The sequence below is a fragment of the Bos javanicus genome, chromosome 9, assembly GCF_032452875.1.
Source record: "Bos javanicus breed banteng chromosome 9, ARS-OSU_banteng_1.0, whole genome shotgun sequence".
NCBI classification, from domain to species: domain Eukaryota; kingdom Metazoa; phylum Chordata; class Mammalia; order Artiodactyla; family Bovidae; genus Bos; species Bos javanicus.
In genome coordinates, this window is record NC_083876.1 from 26,249,389 (window position 1) to 26,274,174 (window position 24,786).

At 39.5% G+C, this 24,786-nt stretch overlaps 1 protein-coding gene and 1 non-coding gene across 2 annotated transcripts in view; one reads left to right on the plus strand and one right to left on the minus strand.

Moving 5' to 3' along the window:
* RNF217 (ring finger protein 217) overlaps positions 1 to 24,786 on the minus strand; it is a 132,414-nt gene that overhangs the window by 99,933 nt on the left and 7,695 nt on the right. The gene's annotated exons all lie outside the window — the stretch shown is intronic.
* TRNAC-GCA (transfer RNA cysteine (anticodon GCA)) lies at positions 16,768 to 16,841 on the plus strand. Its single transcript has one exon. It is a non-coding gene; the product is annotated as a tRNA-Cys (tRNA).

Here is a 24,786-nt window from a genome sequence, read left to right on the forward strand (position 1 = left end):
TATTTCCAGTTTTTTAAGGAATCTCCACACTGTTCTCCATAGTGGCTGTACTAGTTTGCATTCCCACCAACAGTGTAAGAGGGTTCCCTTTTCTCCACACCCTCTCCAGCATTTATTATTTGTAGACTTTTGGATCGCAGCCATTCTGACCGGTGTGAAATGGTACCTCATAGTGGTTTTGATTTGCATTTCTCTGATAATGAGTGATGTTGAGCGTCTTTTCATGTGTTTGTTAGCCATCTGTATGTCTTCTTTGGAGAAATGTCTATTTAGTTCTTTGGCCCATTTTTTGATTGGGTCGTTTATTTGCAGATGACATGATCCTCTACATAGAAAACCCTAAAGATTCCACCAGAAAATTACTAGAAATAATCAATGACTATAGTAAAGTTGCAGGATATAAAATCAACACACAGAAATCCCTTGCATTCCTATACACTAATAATGAGAAAACAGAAAGAGAAATTAAGGAAACAATTCCATTCACCATTGCAACGGAAAGAATAAAATACTTAGGAATATATCTACCTAAAGAAACTAAAGACCTATATATAGAAAACTATAAAACACTGGTGAAAGAAATCAAAGAGGACACTAATAGATGGAGAAATATACCATGTTCATGGATTGGAAGAATCAATATAGTGAAAATGAGTATACTACCCAAAGCAATTTATAGATTCAACGCAATCCCTATCAAGCTACCAACAGTATTCTTCACAGAGCTAGAACAAATAATTTCACAATTTGTATGGAAATACAAAAAACCTCGAATAGCCAAAGCTATCTTGAGAAAGAAGAATGGAACTGGAGGAATCAACCTACCTGACTTCAGGCTCTACTACAAAGCCACAGTTATCAAGACAGTATGGTACTGGCACAAAGACAGAAATATTGATCAATGGAATAAAATAGAAAGCCCAGAGATAAATCCACACACATATGGACACCTTATCTTTGACAAAGGAGGCAAGAATATACAATGGATTAAAGACAATCTCTTTAACAAGTGGTGCTGGGAAATCTGGTCAATCACTTGTAAAAGAATGAAACTGGACCACTTTCTAACACCATACACAAAAATAAACTCAAAATGGATTAAAGATCTAAACATAAGACCAGAAACTATAAAACTCCTAGAGGAGAACATAGGCAAAACACTCTCCGACACACATCACAGCAGGATCCTCTATGACCCACCTCCCAGAATACTGGAAATAAAAGCAAAAATAAACAAATGGGACCTAATTAACCTTAAAAGCTTCTGCACATCAAAGGAAACTATTTCCCCCTGTTTTAAAAGCGCTCTGAATATTTCTCAATTTTAAGAGACACTGTTGCCCACTTTTCAGAGCAGTCTTTATCATTTCATCTGATCCTCAATTATCATTTCATCTGATCCTTGAGCCACCCTACCAGGCTTATGCTCGACATTTTTACCATTAGGCAAATGTGGCACAACTGGGTTATCTGTCCAGCCTGTAACTATGCTTTCAGCTCTGGCTAAGTACAGTGCTTTGCCCGTAATACCACACACATATCCATGAGTTTAAACTATAATTTTAAACCTTGGGAGAAGGAAAAAAAAAAGAAAGACCATTTGTACTTGCTATTTTTCTAAGAGAAGTGGGAGAGATGAGAGAAGAGACACACTTCTGGGTATTCACAGGGCAGAAAGCCTCCAGAGAAACTGGAGAAGAGCTCCGCAGGGCCGTCAGCTGAGGAAGCGATGAATCCCTGCCAGCTCCAAGCACCAACTTCCCCGTGCACCTGCGGTTAGCCACCGATGTCACGAGCAGGCTAAAAATGGAATGGCGTTTCTACAAGAGGAAATTTAAAATAAAATATCCTGAGACCAACCACTCTGAGGACTCAATGAGGAGACTCAGAACCAGAGCTAACAGGAGCCGCAGGCCCTGCCTGCCCTCCCGGTCACGTGCACTGTGCTTCTCCCTGTATGTTCATCAGAGAACCTAAGTCACCTTGAAACATGAAGGCGTGTTTGATGTCAAATTCTGCTATACATCAACTGCAGGTTCGAGACCACAGGTAAAGGTGTAAGGAGACATATTGATACCGGAAAACAAAAAGTGGCCGCAAAAAGCACTTTTGAAGGACTCAACATGTATTATGCGTATTTGGTGGTGGTTTAGCCACAAAGTCGTGTCTGACTTTTTTCGATCCCATGGACTGTAGCCCATCAGACTCCTCTGTCCATGAGATTCTCCAGGCAAGAATACTGGAGTGGGTTGCCATTTCCTTCTCCAGGGGATCTTCCTGACTCAGGGATCAAACCCAAATCTCCTGCAGCTTCTGCATTTGCACGTGGATTTTTTATCACTGAGCTACCAGGGAAGCCCCATTAGACTTATTGAGTGTCCACTATACACAAAGTATTGTTCTTAACCGAAATGAGAAAATAGATTCCTTGTCAACTACAAGTTTATAATCTTATAGGTGCTTATAATCTTATGTTGACAAATAATTACTATAAATCTGATATGGCTATGACCAATCTAAACACAATGTGTACAGAAAATGGTATTTTGAGAATTTAGAATTTTGGGATGTTGGGCAAACTGAAGACCTAATAAGCTTATGGGTTTACATTAGCATTTAAGAAACCTCCAGTGAAATTAGTCTTCACTAGCCTTTTTCCACACCCCACAGCAGTTTGTAGCTGTTAAAGAGTCTGAAACCAGGTAAAGGAGCAGAGTAGAAAAGGCAGATGTAAGTGACACATAAGATGTCATCCACAGGTTGGGATAACAAAGGGGCCAAAGAGGGAAACAAAGTGTATAACCAACACTAGATGATAGTCAGAGATGACCAATATGGAGATGACAGTAACTGAGACAGGAACCTAGGAAGATAAAGTAGTGAATGTTTTGGAGAAAACATACAAACTTTCTCTTTGGACATAGTTAATGTGAGGTATGTCAGGAGGAATGTCTCTTAGGAGATGTCCTCAGCTCACAATCAGAAAAGGGACTCCAGAACCTGCAAAAGAGATCAGGGCTAAACACAGAACTTCTGGAGTCACCCCTGCATAAGAGCAGCTGAAGGGACAGGAACAACGAGGTCAAAAGAGCACAAACAAGGTGGAAGACAAAAGTCTGAAAGCAGATCATGGAGAAATATGGTAACTGAGAAGACAGGGTCAAGAGACGCCATGGGGTGCGGGGGGCGGGGGGCAGGACAGCAATAAAGACAGGGATGAACAGAAAGGAAAGACTGCAGTGTTCAGGGCTGCAGATAGAAGCAGAGCATTACTCTGACACCAATGTCAGGGTCTCTCATGTGCAGTGGCTCCCTTTAAGGTCCTAGGAATGTACTAATGGGGTCATGTTTCTGCAGAAATAAGATCTTTTGACTGCAACTGGTTAATACTCTTGTCCCCTTCTACTCTGACCTGTTGTTACTGCAGCTATGAGTGAACCTTTTTTAGATCTGCCCAAGGAGAACTGACACAAAATGTCTGAGTCTGGGGACTGTGTCTACGTGATCTTCAGCCACTCACAAGTATAGTTAACTAACTGGTTGGGCCCCAGGGTAGGAACAACTTCCAAGAACGTCTTACTCCCTTCTGTAATGACTCACTGAAGGTACCAGCACTGCATCACACACTGTCGGGCCCTATAGAACTCAGGGCAGGAAATACGCAGGCAGTACAGGAGAAAAGAGGTTTGAAATACAGGGAAGCAGACGTTTATCTGTGGCAAACTCCTCATCAAACACAAAGCATTTAAGCAGCGATCTTATTCGCTATGCCTAGATCAAAACAGAATTTCTCTCCAATCATTTTAACAATTAAGACACATCAGATATTTTCTTCTTTTTTTATAGAACTATGACAAAGAATTTATCAGCATACCTGTGTCTATAGGATGCAAACTTGTAGGAGTACTGTGAGCAAGTCTGTATGAGGAGAGATGTGTTTCATGCCTCCCAACAGACGTATGACAGATGTATGAAGCAGTTAAAACCATATTATATCTTAAAACTGTGTGATTTTTGTAGTATTTTTCAACTGTTTAAATCTGAAATTTATTTTAATTTTTTATTGTAGTAAAAGCCACATAATATAAAACAAAGTATTTTACCCATATTTAACTGTACAGTTCAGTGGCACTAAGTACATTCACATTGGTGGGCAACTCTCACCGCCATCCCTCTCCTGAGTTTCTCACCTCTTAACTGAAACTCTGTCCCCACGAAACACTAACTCCCCACTCCCCCTCCGCACTCTCCTACCCCTTAACCCCTGGCACCTACCAATGTACTTTCTGACTCTATGAATTTGACTGTTCTAGGTTCCTCATGTAAGTGGAATCAAACAGTATTTATCGGCACCTACTGTATACTGGTGGAGAAGGAAATGGCAACCTACTCCAGTATTCTTGCCTGGAGAATTCCATGGACAGAGGAGCTTGGTGGGCTACAGTCCATGGGGTCGCAAAGAGTTGGACACGACTGAGCAAACACTCACTCACTCACTGTATACTGGAATTCATTTTTTAAGGTTAACTTAATATATGCCATGGGGCTCCCCAGGTGGCTCAGTGGTAAAAAATCTAACTGCCGATGCAAGAGCTTCAGGAGACATGGGTTTGATCCCTGGGTCAGGAAGATCCTCTGAAGAAGGAAATGGCAACCTACTCCAGTATTCTTGCTGGATAATTCCATGGACAGAGGAGCCTGGGGGACTACAGCCCATGGGGTCCCAAAGAGTCGGACACAACTGAGCACGCATGCATATATATGTCCTTACAAACAGATTACACCTTCTTTTTTTGTTTTTCTTCTGGTGCTATACAGTAGGTTCTCATTAGTTATCTATTTTATACATAGTAGTGTATATGTGTTCTGATTCTTCTAACGTTTTCTTTTGCATCTAATTTTGTATTCACAACTTATGGTTCTTTGTCTTGAAGAGTACACCCATAAGCTTTAGATTCCAAAAACCTGGATCTACCCTTGACAACAGATCTTACTTTCAACACAGCAGTATCAGTACAATGGTGGGGGCAGAAATGAGACTGCAACGGATTAAAGAAAATTTTTAAATTCTTCATTAAATCATAAAAATAACAAAAGGAAAACCATGGATGAACTGGGGAAAGATATTGGTCATACACATAACTAACAAAGGATTGGTACTCTGACTATAAAAATAGAACTCCTGTGAATCAATCAGGAAGAGACAAGTAACCCAAGAGACAGAGAAAAATGTGCTAGATGTAAAAAGCACCTCAAAGTAAACATGAATGAACCATAAGTTAAAAAAAAAAAAAAAGTTCAATGTCACACACACATTAAACTATGAATTTTTTTTTTTTTCATACCCAGGAGATTAGTTGAAAACTTAAAGTATGATGCTACGAAGTGCTGTTGAGGTTACGAAGCAATAAGAACCTTCATGAGTTGTGAGAGTTAAGTAAAAACTGGCACAGTGACCTTGGCAAACAATCTGGCAATAGCAAGCCAAGCTAAAGATGCCCATTCTTATGAAGCAGCATCAATACCTTTCCTGGACATAAACTCTGGAGAAATTCCTGTATGGGTGTGTTGTCTGTAATAAAAACAGTAAACCACACCACCAGAAACAGTTCAGATGTTTATCAACAGTAAAGCGTCTGAGTAAACTGGGATTTATTCACACAATGAACTACAAAACAGCAATGAGAGCAAGCAAACTGCTGTCACACACTTCAATACGGATGAAGCTCAGGAATTTAACTTTGAATTTAAAAAGCACGGCATAAAAGAATATATAAATGTTTGCATTTATATAAAGGTGAATTAGGCAAAAATAAGCAATACTGTTTATGTGATTTTTTCAAATGTATTTGTGGTGAAACTATATTGATAAACGATTCAATAAAATCCAAGAATTAATTATCTCTCAAGGGAAGAGTGCAGAATGTTTTGGATGGGGACTACAAGGCAATTATACCACATTAACTTAAAGAATTGTGTGTCAAGAAAATAAACGTACAAATAACAAGTCACAAACATCTTCCTACTCAAGGTTCTAAATACAATCCAGAATTAGCAGTAATCTTGTTTCAATTATTTCTTAATGGAAATGTAAGTTTTCCTTACGTAATATCTGAGTACTTAACATCACGGTTTTGCATAATGCTAACAGCCTGGATACATGTAGAAAAAATAATAATAGGTTTGGAAAATTAAAAATTAAAATAAAAAAAGAGAACAACAACAACAAAATGGAAAACTCCACAGAACTGCAGAAGCCCAACATAGAGGCAGAGGTTTACAAATGACATTTTATACCCCTAGACTATCAGACGGAGAAGGCAATGGCACCCCACTCCAGTACTCTTGCCTGGAAAATCCCATGGACGGAGGAGCCTGGTAGGCTGCAGTCCATGGGGTCACTAAGAGTCGGACACGACTGAGCGACTTCACTTTCACTTTTCACTTTCACGCATTGGAGAAGGCAATGGCAACCCACTCCAGTGTTCTTGCCTGGAGAATCCCAGGGACGGGGGAGCCTGGTGGGCTGCCGTCTCTGGGGTCGCACAGAGTCGGACACGACTGAAGCGACGCAGCAGCAGCAGACCATCAGAAATTCTCATACTGTATCCTTGACTATGTCAATGCTACCTCTTTCAGACAGTGAGCTCTAAATCCCAGAGGCTGCCAAGAGTCAGCCACAGAGCTATAAAATTCAGAGTCAAGTATAGGTATAAATTTTCGAGTATAACTCTTATTCCTAAAAAGCTGAAGGCATAAGTAGAAATACAATGCCACACAACGGCCTACCATGGCATCGCGAGCATTGATGAAAACACCAGGCAGCTCAGGATACATTAGCTTCAAAACACATGTAAAAGTAGGTTGTAGAAATTTTCGGTACCTATTAAAGTCATGCTAGTAACTAAATCTTTCTCCAAATTGGAAGCAGCAATTGTAACAGAGGGAAATTTGGGGCCAGAAGCCTGGGCAATCTTGGTTATTTCACTTACAAGTTTGTGAATTATGGCACTTATGAGACAACTGGAAATCTGAACATGGACTAGATATATAATGATATTAAGAAATTACTGTTCATTGTTTAGGTATAATAATGTATTCTGGTTATGTTTAAAAGAAAGTTTTTATAGAGATACATACTAAGATATCTTAAGATGAAATTATGTCTGGAATTTGCTTCAAAATAATAAAAGGAGGGGAAGTTAGTGGAAATAGAGATGTAAAAAAACTGGTCACGAGTTACTAACTATTGAAGTTGGGTGATGGACTCATGGGGAACTACAGGACTTTGTCCATATTTTATGTATGAATTTTTCCATGATAAAAAGATACATATACATATTTATCACACACACATATTCCTTACATAATTGTTTTCTAGGTAACACTTTAAAATTATCATTTCTTCTAGCCTCACTTTTTCCTCCTCCCCCATCAGGCTCCCCTACCCTTCAACTCTTTACACTCCAAGCAGAGTAATTTATTTTCTAAAATGTAGAACATTGTTGCCTCAGTGACACTCACTGCCGGCAGGATAAAGGCTCAAGTCCCCTGCCCTTGATTAGACGGAGCTCTTTGTGACTGACTCCCCCCTTGCAGATCCATTGTGTCTCCTGTTTCTACTAACGCAGATGAGAAAGAATTATAAAAGAAATATCCAGAGCAGAAGGGGAAAAAAAAAAATCAAGATACTGGCGTCCTTCAAGTAAAGTGAAGAAAATGTTTCAAAAGGGAGGGAATGATCAATTACGTCAAATACCATTAAGAAATTAAGTAATGTTAGAGTGAAAAAATGGCCATTAAGCAATATCAAGGCCAATGGTGACCTTTACAAGAGCAGTTATAGTGGAGAGGTAGAGGCAAAGCTTGACTGAAGTGTGTTCAAGAAAAAATGAAAAGAAAGGAAACATGAGATGAAGAGTATAGACAACTTTTGCAAAGAACTGACTGTAAGGAGAGTGGAGGAAAGGAATTCTAGCTGCAAAGGAAAATGCAGCCATATGAGGGCTATTCTATTTATTTATTTTCTGCTGTTGTTGTTTTTAAAAGAAAAGAACAATAACAGAGTATGCTGATGAGAAAGATCCAATAAAGGGAAAAATCAATGATGTAGGACAGAGTTCAAAGAACTATTTGATACATGGGCCAGATCTGGCCTGTTGACTATTTTTTTTCTTTTTCTTTTTAAACTGTTGACTATTTTTATAGCCCATGAGTGAACAGTGATTTCTACATATCTAAATGGTTGCAAAAAATCAAAAGAAAAATAATATTTCATGAAATAAGAAAATTATGCCAAATTCAAGTTTCAGTGTCCACAAATAAAGCTTTATTGGAATCTAACCATACTCAGCATATCCTCACTGTGTATGACTGCTTTTGCTCAACAAGGGACTGAGTTGAGTTGCTGTGGTAAGAGATTACGTGTGACATTTTATTGACTCCCACTGTTGCACAGAGCTCTATGAATCACAATGACAGAGTTATAACTTGACAATATTTCAAGTGCCATGTGTGTATCACTGTACTATGCACTTAATTTTCTTATTATCAATGCACAAGGAGATTAAATGGACTTGGAACGGAAGGCACAGAGTTGATTCTTTGGTTACTGAATTAGATGGTAACACATTTTGTTTGTTATGTAGCAACACCATAGCTGTGCTAAAAAAAATACAATATATGTCAACGTTACCTCAGCCTACACACTCATCACAATTTCTCTAACTCATATGAAAGCGTCAGAAAACCCAGAAAATCCTAAACAGAATGTCCTATTACAGAAAAATTTCCTCACAAAATATAAAAATAAAATGAGGCTGCCACCAAAGTTAAGTGGGCAAACAGTGTATTTGTTAGACAAGCAAAGAAAGTTGTTTACCAACTGCATATTAAATAAATTACATTATGTGGTAGCTGCTAAAGATATGTTTCTAGAGAAAATAAACTTATTTAAAACTAAGCCTTTTGGTAAGAACACTACTCACAAGAGCTGAAGAAACAGGATGCAATGTCAACAGTCAATTTAAAAACAAATGATTACAAACAAAATCAAATGATTTCAAGTCATTTTCCTTATCTCCTTACATGTCAATAGGTGTACAGATACCACTTACTGTTTTTCAGAGGAGTCAGTGCTCCTTGAAGTGATAGGAAAATTAGCCTTGTATGAACAATCTGCATGAAATAAACCATAGGCAAGGATATTTTTAAAGAAGCTGAGAAAACATAAATTCAGTAACATCTGAAGTGGAATCCGCTAATATGTAATACAATGGATTTGTCCCCAAAATATACATAAATAAAAAAAGGTTTAGTTTGTCAAATTTACAAAGCTAGTGAAAATTTAATGCATTTAAAGGCTAGGATTACTCACTGTTTTATTCATTAGCAGGTAGTTTGTGAAAAAATTCAAAAAAAGGAAATCAGTCCTGAATATTCATTGGGAAGGGCTGATGTTCAAACTGAAGCTCAAATACTTTAGCCACCTGATGCCAACAGCTGACTCATTGGAAAAGACCCAGATGCTGGGAAAGACTGAAGGCAAGAGAAGGGGGAGACAGAGGATGACATGGTTGGATGGCATCACTGACTCAATGGACATGAGTTTGAGCAAACTCAGGGAGATAGTGAAGGACAGGGAAGCCTGGTGTGCTGCAGTTCATGGGGTCGAAAAGAGTCAGATATGACTTAGCGACTGAACAACAACAGCATTATGTTATTAAACCAGCAGTGTTAACAGTGGAATTAATCTGCTTTCACGAAGTTAACTATGGTTAGCTCTGTGCATCATTTCGTCAGATAAAGAAGCTGAATATCCTGACTTACCACACAGTAGTGTGATGGACTAACAGTGGTAAAATTTAACTGCAATTTTTTTAGCTCTGATTAGGCTGAATTTTTTTTTTGAATGACAAGAACCACCTTCAACCACCATTGGAAATTAGATTTTGCTGAAAACCTGATGTTTACTAAGTGCTTCCCTGGTGGCTCAGAGGTAAAGAATCCGCCTGCAACACAGAAGACCCAGTTTCGATCCCTGGGTGGGGAAGATCCCCTGGAGGAGGAAATGTCAACCCACTCCAGTATGCTTGCCTGGGAAATCCCATGGGCAGAGGAGGCTGGTGGGCTACAGTACATGGGGTCTCAAAGAGTTGGACACGACTTAGCGTTTACTAATGAATTCAACCTAAAATCACACTAACCCACAGTACCTGTATTCAAGAGTTACTCTACAGTAAAATCATGTTGACAATCACCATTGGAATAACAAGTCATGTCAAGTTGCTCTATAAACTTCTTATATTGCTAAAAATTAAAACTAGAAGCAAAATGTCCATTTCCACACAATTCTTCAGCTGATATTCTTTCTAAGCTCAAACTACAATTCTATCAGCATTTTTTGGACCCTGATTGTAGTACAATAGAAATTTTGTATTTCAAAATTCATCCATCAGCCACAAAAGACCACATATTACAAAATTCCATTTACATGAAATGTCCAGAATAAGGCAGTGGCAACCCACTCCAGTACTCTTGTCTGAAAAATCCCATGGATGGAGGAGCCTGGTGGGCTGCAGTCCATGGGGTCACTAAGAGTCGGACACGACTGAGTGACTTCACTTTCACTTTTCACTTTCATGTATTGGAGAAGAAAATGGCAACCCACTCCAGCCTTCTTGCCTGGAGAATCCCAGGGACAGGGGAGCCTGATGGGCTGCTGTCTATGGGGTCGCACAGAGTCGGACACGACTGAAGCGACTTAGCAGCAGCAGCAGCAGAATACAGAGAGAAAGTTTTTTATCAATGGTTTCTCAGGACTGGGAGGGACTTGGAGGGGGCAAGGAGTGAGTGCTAATGGGTATGGGATTTCTTTAACAGAGAACTAAAATGTTCTAAAATTAGACTGGTAATGGTTATACCACCCTGTGAATATACTAAATAATATTTCATCATATACTTTAAATAGGTGAACTGTATGATACGTGAAGCATATTTTAATAAAAATGTTGTTAAAAATCCATTTAACTGTGCATTGAGGAGCTTCCACCTAATCTTCAATTGGAAGCAATCAATTCGCAATGTAATGACAAGAGTCTGCTGGGAACAAGTAGTGTCTAAATTTCCAGGTGGTGCTAGGGATAAAGAACCCACCGGTCAATGCATGAGATGTGCATTCAATCCCTGGTTTGGGAAGATCCCCTGGAAAAGGCAATGGCAACCCATTCCAATGTTGTTGCCTGGAGAATCCCACGGACAGAGGAGCCTGGCGGGCTCCAGTCCCTGGCATCACAAAGAGTGAGACATGACTGAAGAGAACTAGCACAGTACACAGCACAAACATCCCGTTACCCCGTATACTAACCAGCACTCGATTTACATCAGACTTTTTGATCTTGCCACTTTTAAGACCCAAACATTGTCTTGTTTCATTGTTGCTAACTTGTGCTTTCCCCATTAGTATGAATCATAGTGTATCTTAACGATGAAAATGAACTTTTTTATATACATTTATTGGCCACTTATCAGTACTCCTGCCTGGAAAATCCCATGGACGGAGGAGCCTGGTAGGCTGCAGTCCATGGGGTCGCTGAGGGTCGGACACGACTGAGCGACTTCACTTTCACTTTTCACTTTCACGCATTGGAGAAGGCAATGGCAACCCACTCCAGTGTTCTTGCCTGGAGAATCCCAGGGACGGGGGAGCCTGGTGGGCTGCCGTCTATGGGGTCGCACAGAGTCGGACACGACTGAAGCGACTTGGCAGTATGTCATTAAATTTTGTATTTTTCCAATGAGTAATTAGTCTTTTTTAAATTGATTTGTAAGTTTTTCTACATAATGGATATATAATGAATAATAATTCTTGAGTTGTGTATTTTAGAAAATGATTTTCCCAGGGTGTGAGTTAACCTTTACCCTAATAACATCTTCCTCCCTCAGAGAGTCGTCATATAGATGGAATCAAACAGTAATTTTCATTTAGAGTTGTGTTTTTCAGATGCTGCCTGAAAAATCTTTTCTTATAAGGTTATAGAGACATCCGTAAATCTATTCTACTAAAATACTTTAAATTTTATTTACACATATAGAGCTTTAACATATCAGACTTCATTTCTTCATGTGTTGAGATAAAGAATCTTACTTAATTTTTAACTGGAAAGCCAACCATCCTTGCACATTTACCGAAATATCTATTCTGTCCTCATTGACTCATAGGGCAATCTCATTATGTCCCAAGTCGCCATATACAAATGGGTTTCATTCTAAGCTCTTTTTTCTGTTTCATGGATTTGACTTTATCTATAAAAACACTAGGACATGGAACAACAGACTGGTTCCAAATAGGAAAAGGAGTACATCAAGGCTGTATATTGTTACCCTGCTTATTTAACTTATATGCAGAATACATCATGTGAAATGCTGGGCTACATGAAGCACAAGCTGGAATCAAGATTGCCCAGAGAAATATCAATAACCTCAGATATGCAGATGACACCACCCTTATGGCAGAAACTGAAGAGGAACTAAAGAACCTCTTGATGAAAATGAAAGAGGAGAGTGAAAAAGTTGGCTTAAAACTGAACATTCAAAAAATGAAGATCATGGCATCCGGTCCCATCACTTCATGGGAAATAGATGGGGAAACAGTGCAAACAGTGTCAGACTTTATTTCGGGGGCTCCAAAATCACTGCAGATGGTGACTGCAGCCATGAAATTAAAAGACGCTTACTCTTTGGAAGGAAAGTTATGATCAACCTAGACAGCATACTCAAAAGCAGAGACATTACTTGGCCAACAAAAGTCCATCTAGTCAAGGCTATGGTTTTTCCAGTAGTCATGTATGGATGTGAGAGTTGGACTATAAAGAAAGCTGAGCGCAGAAGAATTGATGCTTTTGAACTGTGGTGTTGGAGAAGACTCTTGAGAGTCCCTTGGACTGCAAGGAGATCCATTCAGTCCATCCTAAAGGAGATCAGTCCTGGGTGTTCATTGGAGGGACTGATGTTGAAGCTGAAACTCCAAAGCAGCTGAAACTACTCTGGCCACCTGATGCGAAGAGCTGACTCATTTGAAAAGACCCTGACGCTGGGAAAGATTGAAGGCAGGAGGAGAGGGGACCACAGAGGATGAGATGGTTGGATGGCATCACCGACTCAATGGACATGGGTTTGGGTGGACTCCAGAAGTTGGTGATGGACAGGGAGGCCTGGCGTGCTGCATTCATGGGCTCACAAAGAGTCGGACACGACTGAGTGACTAAACTGAACTGATAAAAACACCCCACTGTCTTAATCAACTTTTCCTTAAAATACACCTTGTTATTTACTGGGGCAAATGTGCCCTTCCTACTTATTCAAAATTTTCTTTGTTCATCTTGGACATTTATTCTTCTACACATACTAAATAAATCTCTTGATATGCCTTAAATTTATAGACTAATTCAGGAAGACAGACATCTTTATGACATTCTATCTTCCCATTCAATGGGACATATCTCTGTCTTAATTCACTTGTTCTTTTATTTCCCTCAAGTATTAATAATTTTCTCTGTCAAGATCATGCATGTCTTCAGATTTACTTCTAGGTATTTATTTGAAGGTAATTTCTTTTTCTCACTGGTTCTGGCTGGTAAATAGTACACCAAGATTTCCATGGTCTACTCCTATATCCAGCAAAAATAATACTCTTGTTGGTTCTAACATTTTATCTCCAGATTCTCCTGGACATTTTATGTAGGTAATCTTATTGTCTAAAACTACTGATCATTTTTAGACAATAACATTATTTTTTCAGATTATATATTTGTCCGTTTCATATTACACCTACACAATAAAGCTAAACAGTAACAATGACAACAAGAATCAGTGCATGTTTCTAATTTAGTGAAAATGCTTCTAAGGTCTCACCGCTAAGCTGATATTTACTCTAAGTTTCTGATGCATCCTTATAAGCCTAAGGAACTTCTTCCTTTTCATTTTAATGAATGGCACTTAGAACCCTTCTGAAGATAATCCATGAACTATTAAGTCTACCAACTTAGGACACCCTATTTGGAAACAGGGGATGCTGAAGTGATGATGAACATGACATAGAAAGCTTGTCTTTCCCTTTAAAACAAAGTCTTTCTAAAGTGGTCATTCCACTCTGACAGTTATATGTCTCTTCCCTTTCCTCACCAGACAATAAACCTGCACGCCAAGGAAGGATGAATGACTTCCCTTCACAGTTCTTAAATCTTATTCAAAGAAAACAACTGAGTAATACAAACCCATTTTCATTCTGCTCATCAGAAACTAAGTAAATAACTTTCACATACTATAATGTCATTAACTTTTGACCTTTTATCTTTACAACTTTATCAATGGTCTACACAAGATGACCGGTAAACGTGTAAAAATATAGAAATTTTTAAAGCCTTGAGAGAGTAGGTAAGTAGGTAAAATAATTTTTAATTTGTCTTCAAGCAGAATCTACCATAATATCTTACATAAATATTAATGGATTATTAATGTCTACAAGATGGCAATGGTTACAAACTATTTACATGAAATATATAATGATACACTGTGTAATCAATATATACAAAATGCAATGCAGGAATTTTGTGTGTGTGTAGTTGGGGATAGGGTTTTGACTATGGAATTTTTGAGGTATCAACCACATTTCTGCTATAGAAGTACGTATAAAGTGAGATAGATATTAAAGTTCATCATGTATCACTTTATGAACTAGCTTTCGTTTTTCAATAAAATAGGTACTTCTAAGGAAAAATGTTAAAGTGCTGAGATCCAAAATTAAAACTCATTCATATTTATAGAGGAAAAACAATGAATCCACCTTGAAATGAGTTGCTCTTGACAAGAAGATTAATATAGAGGAAAAAAAGAGCTAAATTCCTCACAACAAATAGAAATGGGGTATTAGACACTTAATGGATGTTGTAAACATAAAGTCCAGTGTTTCTAAGTACTTAAATTTTTCTCAAGTTGTTTTATAAACATTAAAGTACTCCAAGATGCTACCTGGTATCTGTGATTGTTCACACTATCTAGTTGAAAATATTTTAAATTGAGTAAACTTTCACCCAGTGGTAACTGTTATACAGCAAGATAACTAAAAAATCTGTCATGATACCAATGCATACGGTTTATATTCTTCTAAAATTTACACAACCCACACATGGGACAAATCTATTTTATAGATAAATACTTGAGGCTTTCTCAAAAATAATGTAAAAACCACATCAATATTTTATTGCCTCCAATTGAAATAGTACTGGTTCCATGACGAATAATAGAATGTAATGAGAAGAGACACTTTAGAACTCTGAAATAAACAAATGAAGGTTCATACAAAAGGGAGGGTTTTGCTGAGTTACACAGCATAAAACCAGCGAAGTAAATCTCTGTTGAAGTAATTACTTTATTATGTACCCTGATTAAAAACAAAGCAAAGAACAACTACAATCAAAACAGCCACGTACAGTGAAGTCATGACCCCAGGGTCTTTGCCATTTAAGGGAGAGGAAATGGACCTGACACCTAAAGGGAACTCCGTTACACAAACAAGAATTGGGAGTAAGAGATGAACGTGTGTAATTAGACAGGAATTCACTGAAGCAAAGGACAGTCATTCAAAACAATTCAAAACCGTTACAGGAAAAGAACTAAGTAGAACTACAAAATAATTCTAACTTCCTCTCAGCACTGAAGGCGGACCTGTGAGACCTTTGCTATCTGTGAGGAGGAGAGGGCGGGAGTTCCTGTCTGTTTTAAAAAGTGAGGTAAGCAAACTGCTCGGGTATAAAGTGAGGAAAGACTAAGAACAGCAAATTGCAAAAGACTAGGTAGCAGAGGAAAGCTCAAATTCTTTGATAAGCTGATTCTGACAATCAGTAAAATAACAATGGACAGGTTTCCAAATCCTTTTTGAGTTAGTGATTTTTTCCATGGTGTCGCTGGACGAAATAATTAAAAACAAAAAACACATTGAAGACAGGCAAGATGTGAGAGGGGATCAAGCTAAACAGCAGTTAATCACACATGACTTGAAAAGATAAAGATGGCAGCTGCAGTTATACTGGGTTGGCCAAAAAGTTCACTCGGGTGGTTTTCCTCTAAGATCTTAGAGGAAAACTCCAATGAACTTTTTGGCCAACCCAATACAACATGGACCTCTGAGCATTAAAGGCTACAAAGACTGGCAGTACATCCTGCTGGTCCAAAGGCGAAGAACTCCCTACACCTTTGAAAACCAAAAGCCGGGTAAGTGATGGGACAAGAGACGGAACCATTTCCACGGTAACCCAGACCACTCTCACCTCTGCCCTGGACTGCTGCAGTGGCCTCCTAACCCATTTCCCTGGTTCTCTTCCGCCACACCCCACCCTTAAACACAGTTTATTCTCCACAGGGAAGCCAGGCTCTTTTTGAAGCACTAACTATAATTTGACAGCTCCATTCAACTTTCCGATGACTTCATATCACAGAACAAAGTACCAGTTCCACAGAGGGGCCTCAGAGCTCTCTGCGATCTCATCCTGTTCTGGAAGCCATGACCCGGCTCCCTCTGCCCCTGCCCTTGAGACACAGGACACCTGGGGGTCTGGCTGCCCGTGTGCTCTGCTCTGTACTGAGACCTCCGTTCCACGGACTCCTGCTCACCATACAGCTTCACCTCTCCACTCCAATTTGCCATACTGCCCTTCTAAGCCCCTCTCTCTAGCCATGGTCACTTTTACCCTCCCTCTTTATTTTGGGACTTCCCTGGTGGCTCAGCTGGTAAAAGCATCTGTCTGCAATGCAGGAGACCCAGGTTCGATCCCTGGGTCAGGAAGATCCCCTGGAGAAGGAAATGGCAACCCACTCCAGTCTCTTGCCTGGAAAATTCCATGGACAGAGGAGCCTGATAGGCTACAGTCCATGGGGTTGCAAAGAGTCGGACACGACTGAGCAACTTCACATTCTTTATTTTGGAGAAGGAAACAGCAACCCACTCCAGTACTCTTGCTTGGAGAATTTTGTGGACAGAGGAGTGGGACAGGCTGCAGTCTATGGAAAAGCAAACAGTTAGACATGACTGTGCAACTAACTTTCTCTTCTTTCATTTCCACAAATGCATCTTTGAGTGCATATGTGTGCTTGGGCTTTCCAGGTGGCACAGTGGTAATAAATCCGCCTGCCGATACAAGAGACACAGGAGATGTGGGTTAAATTCCTGGGTCAGGAAGATCCCCTAGAGAAGGGAATGACCACCCACTCCGGTACTCTTGCCTGGAGAATTCCATGGACAGAGAGAAGCCTGGCGGACTACAGTCCATGGGGTCACAGAGTCAGACACAACCGAGCGACTGAGCCTGTGCACATTCACCTGTGTGCTTGCTCACTCCATCTCACTTGAAGACACATCCCACCTCGAACTCGCTTCTTCTATGTTTTCTGTGTATCAATAAGAACTTTGTATAAACTAGCCGAGCTTCAACTTTTTCTACTCCCATAAACACAGCTTCTTCCTAGAACGACTTAAGTCAACAACCAGCATTACATAATGTAGTTATAAACTTTCCCTGATCTTTTGCTTGGACACCTTACTTTTCACTTTCTGAATTTCTACACTTGGTAAGAGGATGGATCATAGACTACATCTTCTCAAGTGATCAGCACACTGCTAAACAAATATTCTGTGCTCAGAGAATGTTTTTAATAAGAAAGCTCTAGCTTCCCCTCCCTTTTGATTGCCTTAAATCAGCTGAGTTACTAGAGAACTGACCTTCTGCAGTGTGACTACAGCAAAAGAAAGGAAAGTCTTATGCACTGGAAAAGATTTCTCTGTGTAAAAGTCTCTGCAACTCACTAGCAGTTTATGTGTTTCCATTTGTTTTTCCAGAAGTGGTGATGAGATTAATAGTAATTCTTCCATTGTGTCTTCTGATCAGAAGCAGACACTTTATGACATGAGCATGTGGGGTTAGGGGTAATTTATGGCCCCAGATCAGTGTGTCATTAGCCAGCCTGTGACAGGACTGCCTGCTTGACCTTTCTTTATTAGCATCCTGAGCAAATCAACAGGGTTTTGGCCAAGCCATCTAGATTGTAAAAGGAATCCAAAAGTTCCAGTGATCTTTTTAACATCTGAGTCTCAATTTTATTAATTAATGATACAAAATGTCTTACCATCACTAATTGGATCATTAGAAATTGTGAAAGCAATGAGTCAGAAACAGCATTCTTAATTTTAGAAATCTTTGACATTCAGTGACAGTGGGTCTCTAAGATCCATGTTCAGTTTATTTTGATACACTGTTTTAATGATGGTGTTTAACTGAAAAAGCACCACACAGAGACACAGGAAGGCAAAAAAATACTTTGCTGCCTGTGCTTACTAAATCATTACACTTCTTTTTATGTTTCATCTACCAAGCATTCAAAGATTGCTGATGAAATTCAGCTAGCGAGGTATATCTTTCCTAACTTTAGCATCAATCAACTATTCTTAGAGCTAATCATAAAGTGCTATTTTTTAAACAAATGTGTCAAAACTCTCTGAAAGCAGCTCATTTGGATGATTTGTAAGCAAAATTGAAAATTCTGTTTCCAAATTTTCTAAGTCTGTAGTGATTTTTAAAAAGAGAAGAACATATCTGGACAAACAGTATTAAAAAAAAAAAAGCAGCAAATTCAAACTCTTGGGAAAAGACTTACTATTGTTTCAAATGTTTTCTTTTCAAGCATCCCTCTACTACTACTACTAAGTCACTTCAGTCGTGTCCGACTCTGTGCGACCCCATAGACGGAAGCCCACCAGGCTCCCCCGTCCCTGGGATTCTCCAGGCAAGAACACTGGAGTGGGTTGCCATTTCCTTCTCCAATGCGTGAAAGTAAAAAGTGAAAGTGAAGGTGCTCAGTCATGTTCGACCCTCAGCGACCCCATGGACTGCAGCATACCAGGCTCCTCCGTCCATGGGGTTTTCCAGGCAAGAGTACTGGAGTAGGGTGCCATCGCCTTCTCCAGCATTCCTCTAAACTCTCCCTTTATCTTAAGACTGAAGCCTTCAGTGACTCACACTGTGACATATTAAAAACTAACAGCAGGAAAAAGGTAAACCCAAGGGGCTTAGGTTGACTCCAACTAAACCCAAGATACATGAATTCACCCAAAAATGACTAAACTTAGATTTTTATAAATCAAAATGAGCAAACAATCTTCTTGTAACACACAAACTTGAGACCTACACGCGCATACACACACACACACACACACACACACAGAGAGTCTTAGCATAAAACACCAGAACACGGGACACATAGAGTATTTCTTTTATTTTCAGGAGCCCATTATTTTCAAAGTGTTTCTTTCACAAACAATCTTGAAGAAAAATGGTAACATAAGGGGAAAAACAACACTGAAGTTAATGGTGAGAGTTGTTAAAAGCAGGATTAAATTAGAACCCTTGGAATTGCACCAATCATTTCCCACCATGGACATCTCAAGCAGAAGGAAAAAAAAAAGCCCTACTCTCTGTAGAACTAATGAAGGAAATTCACTTTCCCCACCAAGGTCACATGTTCAAACAAACACGGTGTGCTAAGATCAAGCCACAGCAAAGTCATTGCTGATTTGATTCAACGGCTCTAATTAGACATAAACTAGTAATAAACTAAACGCTAAACATTAGGGGAAATGGCATTGTCAAAGGAAACAAAACGCTAGGGAAACACTATAACCAAGTGTTTTATTTTACCTGCTGTTTAAAATTAAGCTGGTTAAGCAACCAGAAGGAAAAGCCCTGGTGATTTAACTGGCCACTTACGTCTCAGAGCTTCAAGGATGCAGAGTATGGCCAATAAGTGAGTGAGGAAATAAGGCAAGAATCAACACCACAAAAGGGGAAGTAATTTGCAAGGTAGCCTATAATTAGCCTCTGAATCTTACAGTAGAGAATACCATTAAGGCAAACAGCTTTGGAAGATTTAAAAAGGGATTAGTCATTCACATGAATGAATAAATGCAGAATTCAGTTACCTGAGCTGGGGAAAATGAAAAAAGGCACATGATGAAAGCCATACACCTCCTCCTCTTCAGGGCTCACAGATCCTCAACCAGGAGATTTCTGAGCACAACATACTTACTTCTGCAAATGTAAGGGCTACCTATGTGAGAGGACACTAGCTGAATGACAGAATCAGCCAAACTAGAATATCATAAACAATAAAAACCCAACAGTGAGCCAATTTAACAAACATTAACTAGAGTGGTTAATTCTCAGGTATCATTAAATACAACAATTTCTGTACAGAATATCCCTGTACCACAAACACTATCCGTTACCTCAATTCTTTTTATTCAGCAAGGTATTCAACTTTTTCAAATGATATTTTAATCACTAGTGAAGCTAAAATTTTGATATGATAGAAGTTACAATATGTAGAATAAGTGGTGTTAATAATCATTCATTAATAATTAACATAATATTGTTATGATAATCAACATAAGTGGTGTTAATCAGATATAATCGGAAGTTGACCCGATCTCGAGATATTCAGTTCCAATGAAATTATCTAAAATACTTAAGCTTAAAAGGGAACAACTTTTGGACTTCCCTGGTGGACGGACAATGGATAGGAATTTGCCTGCCAATGCAGGGGACGTGGGTTTGACCGGGTCCTGGGGGATTCCACATGCCATGAAGCAACTGAGCCCTTGTGCTACAACTGCTGAAGCCCGCGTGCCCTGAGCCTGTGGTCTGCAACAAGAGCAGCCACCACACGAGAAGACTAAGCACCACAACCAGAGAGCAGCCCCTGCTCTCTGCAACTAGGGGAAGCCAAGCGCGCTGTACCTAAGACCCAGCCTAGCCAAATAAATAATTAAAAATAAATATTATTAAAAGGGAACAACTTTCATACAAGCTTAAGGCTTTATTATTCAAAGATAAAGCACAAAACTCCCACAATACCGAAGTACATTAATCAATATAATGATATGAATGTGTTAGTCGCTCAGGCGTGTCCGACTCTTTGCAACCCCATGGACTGTAGCCCGCCAGGCTTCTCTGTCTGTGGGATTCTCCAGGCAAGAATACTGGAGTGGGTTGCCATGCCCTTCTCCCAATGATATGAATAGGAAATATGTAATTAAATAACTGATAAGACATGAAACTTCAAATAAAAACAAGTTAAAATTCAGGCTCAAAAGCTTACTACCTAAATTCACAACATTACTGATTTTTGTTTGAAGTAGTGTGGTGGTTTAAAAATATGGCCCCAAATTCTTTTATATATTCACAAAAAATGAAGGGGTGGGTCTAAATGTCTTTCTACTGAAAGTAAAAAAGTGAAAGTGTTAGTCGCTCAGTCATGTCCGACTCTGTGACCCCATAGACTGTAGCCCACCAGGCTCCTCTGTCCATGGGATTCTCCAGACAACCCATTCTGGAGTGGGCTGCCATTTCCTCCTCCAGGACATCCTGCATTGCAGGCAGATTCTTTACCATCTGAGCCACCAGGGAAGCCCAAGTGACGCTGAATGACTTCCCAAGATAAGACAGCCTCCACCTGGCTTCCTTGAGACTCTGGCCCTGGGGAGGCCAGCCTCCATGTAAGAAGCCCACTGCCCTGAGACTACAGTGCTATCAAGGCTACTTGCTGGCACTGCTGTGAACAGCCACAGCCAAGCATACTGTCACCAGCCAGCACCAGCTGCCAGCCAAGCAAGTGAGCTGACATCTGACCACCACAGCAGCAGAAGCCCCAAGTGTGAACTACCAGCTGAGCCCTTCCCAAATTCCTGACCTACATGCCATGATCAAAATAAAACGGCTGTTCCTAAGTGCCCAGGTTCTGGAGGAATCTGTTAAGCAGAAGACACAGAAACCAGAAGAGGTTTCATAATAAAGAAGCATCTCAGTGATAAACTGGTTGCCAAGATAAAGACTCAGGCCACAGCATTCCATTGCATTAAAAATGTAAATTTACTCTAGAATATCAAAAATTCAGGTTTAAAATCTACCTTAATTTTTCTACCAACCTGAACATAGTATAATTTACTCTCATTCATTCAGTCTTTTAACAAACATTTGTTCAGCACCTATTCTACGCTGGGCTCTGTGCTAACTGCTAGTTATAAAAGCAGCTCAAATAATATGGGGAGGGAGAGAGAATTAATCAAATATCAAATCATCTCACAAACATATAATTACAAAAGGGGATTAAAAAAATGATTGCAGGGTAAAAAGGACTCTAAAAGCATAAACGGTGAGACAGATTCAGTCTGGAGACCAAGGAAGGCTGAGATGTGAAGGATGAGAAGAAATTAACAAAGGGAAGGATCCATGCCTGGAAAGTACTGGAGCTGGAGGGATGGAGAAGAGACTGAAGAGAGCAGCAGGGACCAAACCTCATCAGCAGTGTCATGAACCAGAATCTTTTCATTACAGCAATGGGAAAGGGTTTGTAGGATTTTAAGCAAGATAATGAAATGTTGAGATTTTCCTGTTAAAAACCATCTTGGCTATCTATCCTAATACTTTGTATGTTGACAACTAGCCTCTGATGTATTAGTTATTTATAATCTAACTACATAAATCTACTATACAAATACTCATTTCATGTGGACAGTATGCCAAGAGCTAAGAAAGCAATCAGAAAAAAAAAAATGAATAAGGTCTCTACATGCATCAAGCTTTATAGTCTAATGGGAGCATGGAGCAGGAAACGGGCAATTTAAATACAGTGAAATATAAAGAATCTTACAGTGAGTCAAAGGGTTGTCAAAGACCATAGGAAGGATGCTTAATCCAGATAAGAGGGGGTCAAAAAGAATTCTCAAAGGAAGAAATGTCTAAGTTGAGACTAGAATGAATCAGTGTGAAAGAGGCAGAGATGGGGATTAAGGGAAAAAAGTAGATCCCGCTAACACAGAATCACATGTCACTAAAGATTCATGATTAAGAGAGTCATAGAGTACTCAATGAACAAAAAGAAGTTTAATACGGCTATAGGGATAGATAAGAAACAAGAGTGGTAAATAGGAGTTAGCTCACCCAGGCACATGTAAACCATGTTCAGAGTCAATTCTAAAGGCAAGAAGCAGACTGAAAGGTAAAGAAGGGAAATGCCAAGACCAGTCTTGTATCTTACAAGACAACTTTGGTGGCAGTGTGAAGAACAGACTGGAAATGGCCAAGATTGGAACACTTGGACAAAGGAAGAAGCTGTGGTTGGAATCCAGGAGAGAAATGGTAGAGGCCTGAGCAAGGGAAATGCCAGTGGAAATGGAGAAAAGTAGAGAAGACTACAGAAATAATTTTAGGAGGTAGGACTGAAAGTGATTAGTGACTGGTGATTAATGAGATGTGGGAGATGAGGGAGGAAAAGAACTCGAAGATGACACCCAAGCTTTTGGCCTGGGTGTAACTGATGGAAACATGGACCCCCAAAGGAAGAGCAAAGCTTTAGGGATGGGGGAAGGAAGAGGAGGAAAGGGAGGTTAGTTCTGAGAGCTTTACGGTGGCTGTGGTTGGAACATACAGGTGGAAATGTCAAAGACAGAGCCAGCAATATGGTACTGTAGGTGAGAAAAAGTCATCTGGGCTAGAAGCAAAGATTTGGAAAAGCGTATTGGTGTCACTTGAAACCACGGGAGTGAAAGTACATGGTCCCACTACTAATACACAATGTGAGGAGTTGTTGTTCAGTCACTAGGTTGTGTCTGACTCTTTGCAATCCCAAGGGCTACAGTAAGTTAGGTTCCTCTATACCCTCCACTGCCCATCTCCCAGAGTTTGCAAAAATTTGTGTTGATTGAGTCAGTGATGCTATCTAATCATCTCATTCTCTGCTGCCCCCTTCTCTTTTTGACTTGAATGTGAGGAGAGAGAGGGTTTAATATATGATCATGCAGATACCAACATTAAGAGATGGTAACATAAAAATAGTTCAAATGGAAAGAAAAGGCATGGTCAAGAGTTAGGAAGAAAACAAGAGAGTGTGCTGCCATTAAAACTTAATAGTAAGTTAAATCATAGCTCTTCTCAACTCAATTCCTGATTTTCTTACATGAAGATGAAGCTGACTTTGGTTGAAATCTTTCTCTGGATCTAAATTTGGGCAAGAGACTTCCACTTCCTCAAAACATGTAATTAAGTTTCTTCTTGGACTGGAAGCCTTGTGACTTTGTACAATACAGATATAAACTTAAAAAAAAAAAAACATTTAACTTATTAAATAAGATAATAAATGCAAACACTATTAAAAGACCTTGGGTTTTAGAGCCAAATGGAACTGAAATCCCACCATTGCCATTTCCTAGCCATGTGATTTAGGACAAGTTCTTTAACCTTGCTAACCCTGAGTTTCCTCATGTAACATTCTACTACCTTCAGTACAGAAATTGAGCTGTTCCTGTTTTCTTGAACCTATTATAATCAGAAAGTCAACTCCAGCAGTGCCAATGAAAACAGCACTATTCACACTTACAAATAGTCTCCTTGTTGGGAAATCCAATGGTCAATTTAAACGCTTATCCTGCTGAAACTATCAGAAACATTAGGCAAAAATGATTTTTCCTTCCTTTATCAAACATCATCTTTGTTTGGCTTCTGGTTAACCCACTCTACCTTGGTTTCCTTTTTGCCCTCTCCCTTTCAGACTCCTTCCTATTCCTTCACACATCCCAGGCTCTATATCAGCAAGCCCTGGTATGTCCAGACCCAGTCCTCAATCCTCCTCTGGTCTCATGGCTTTAAACATCTTCTCTATATCAGAAAGACAGAAATTTACATC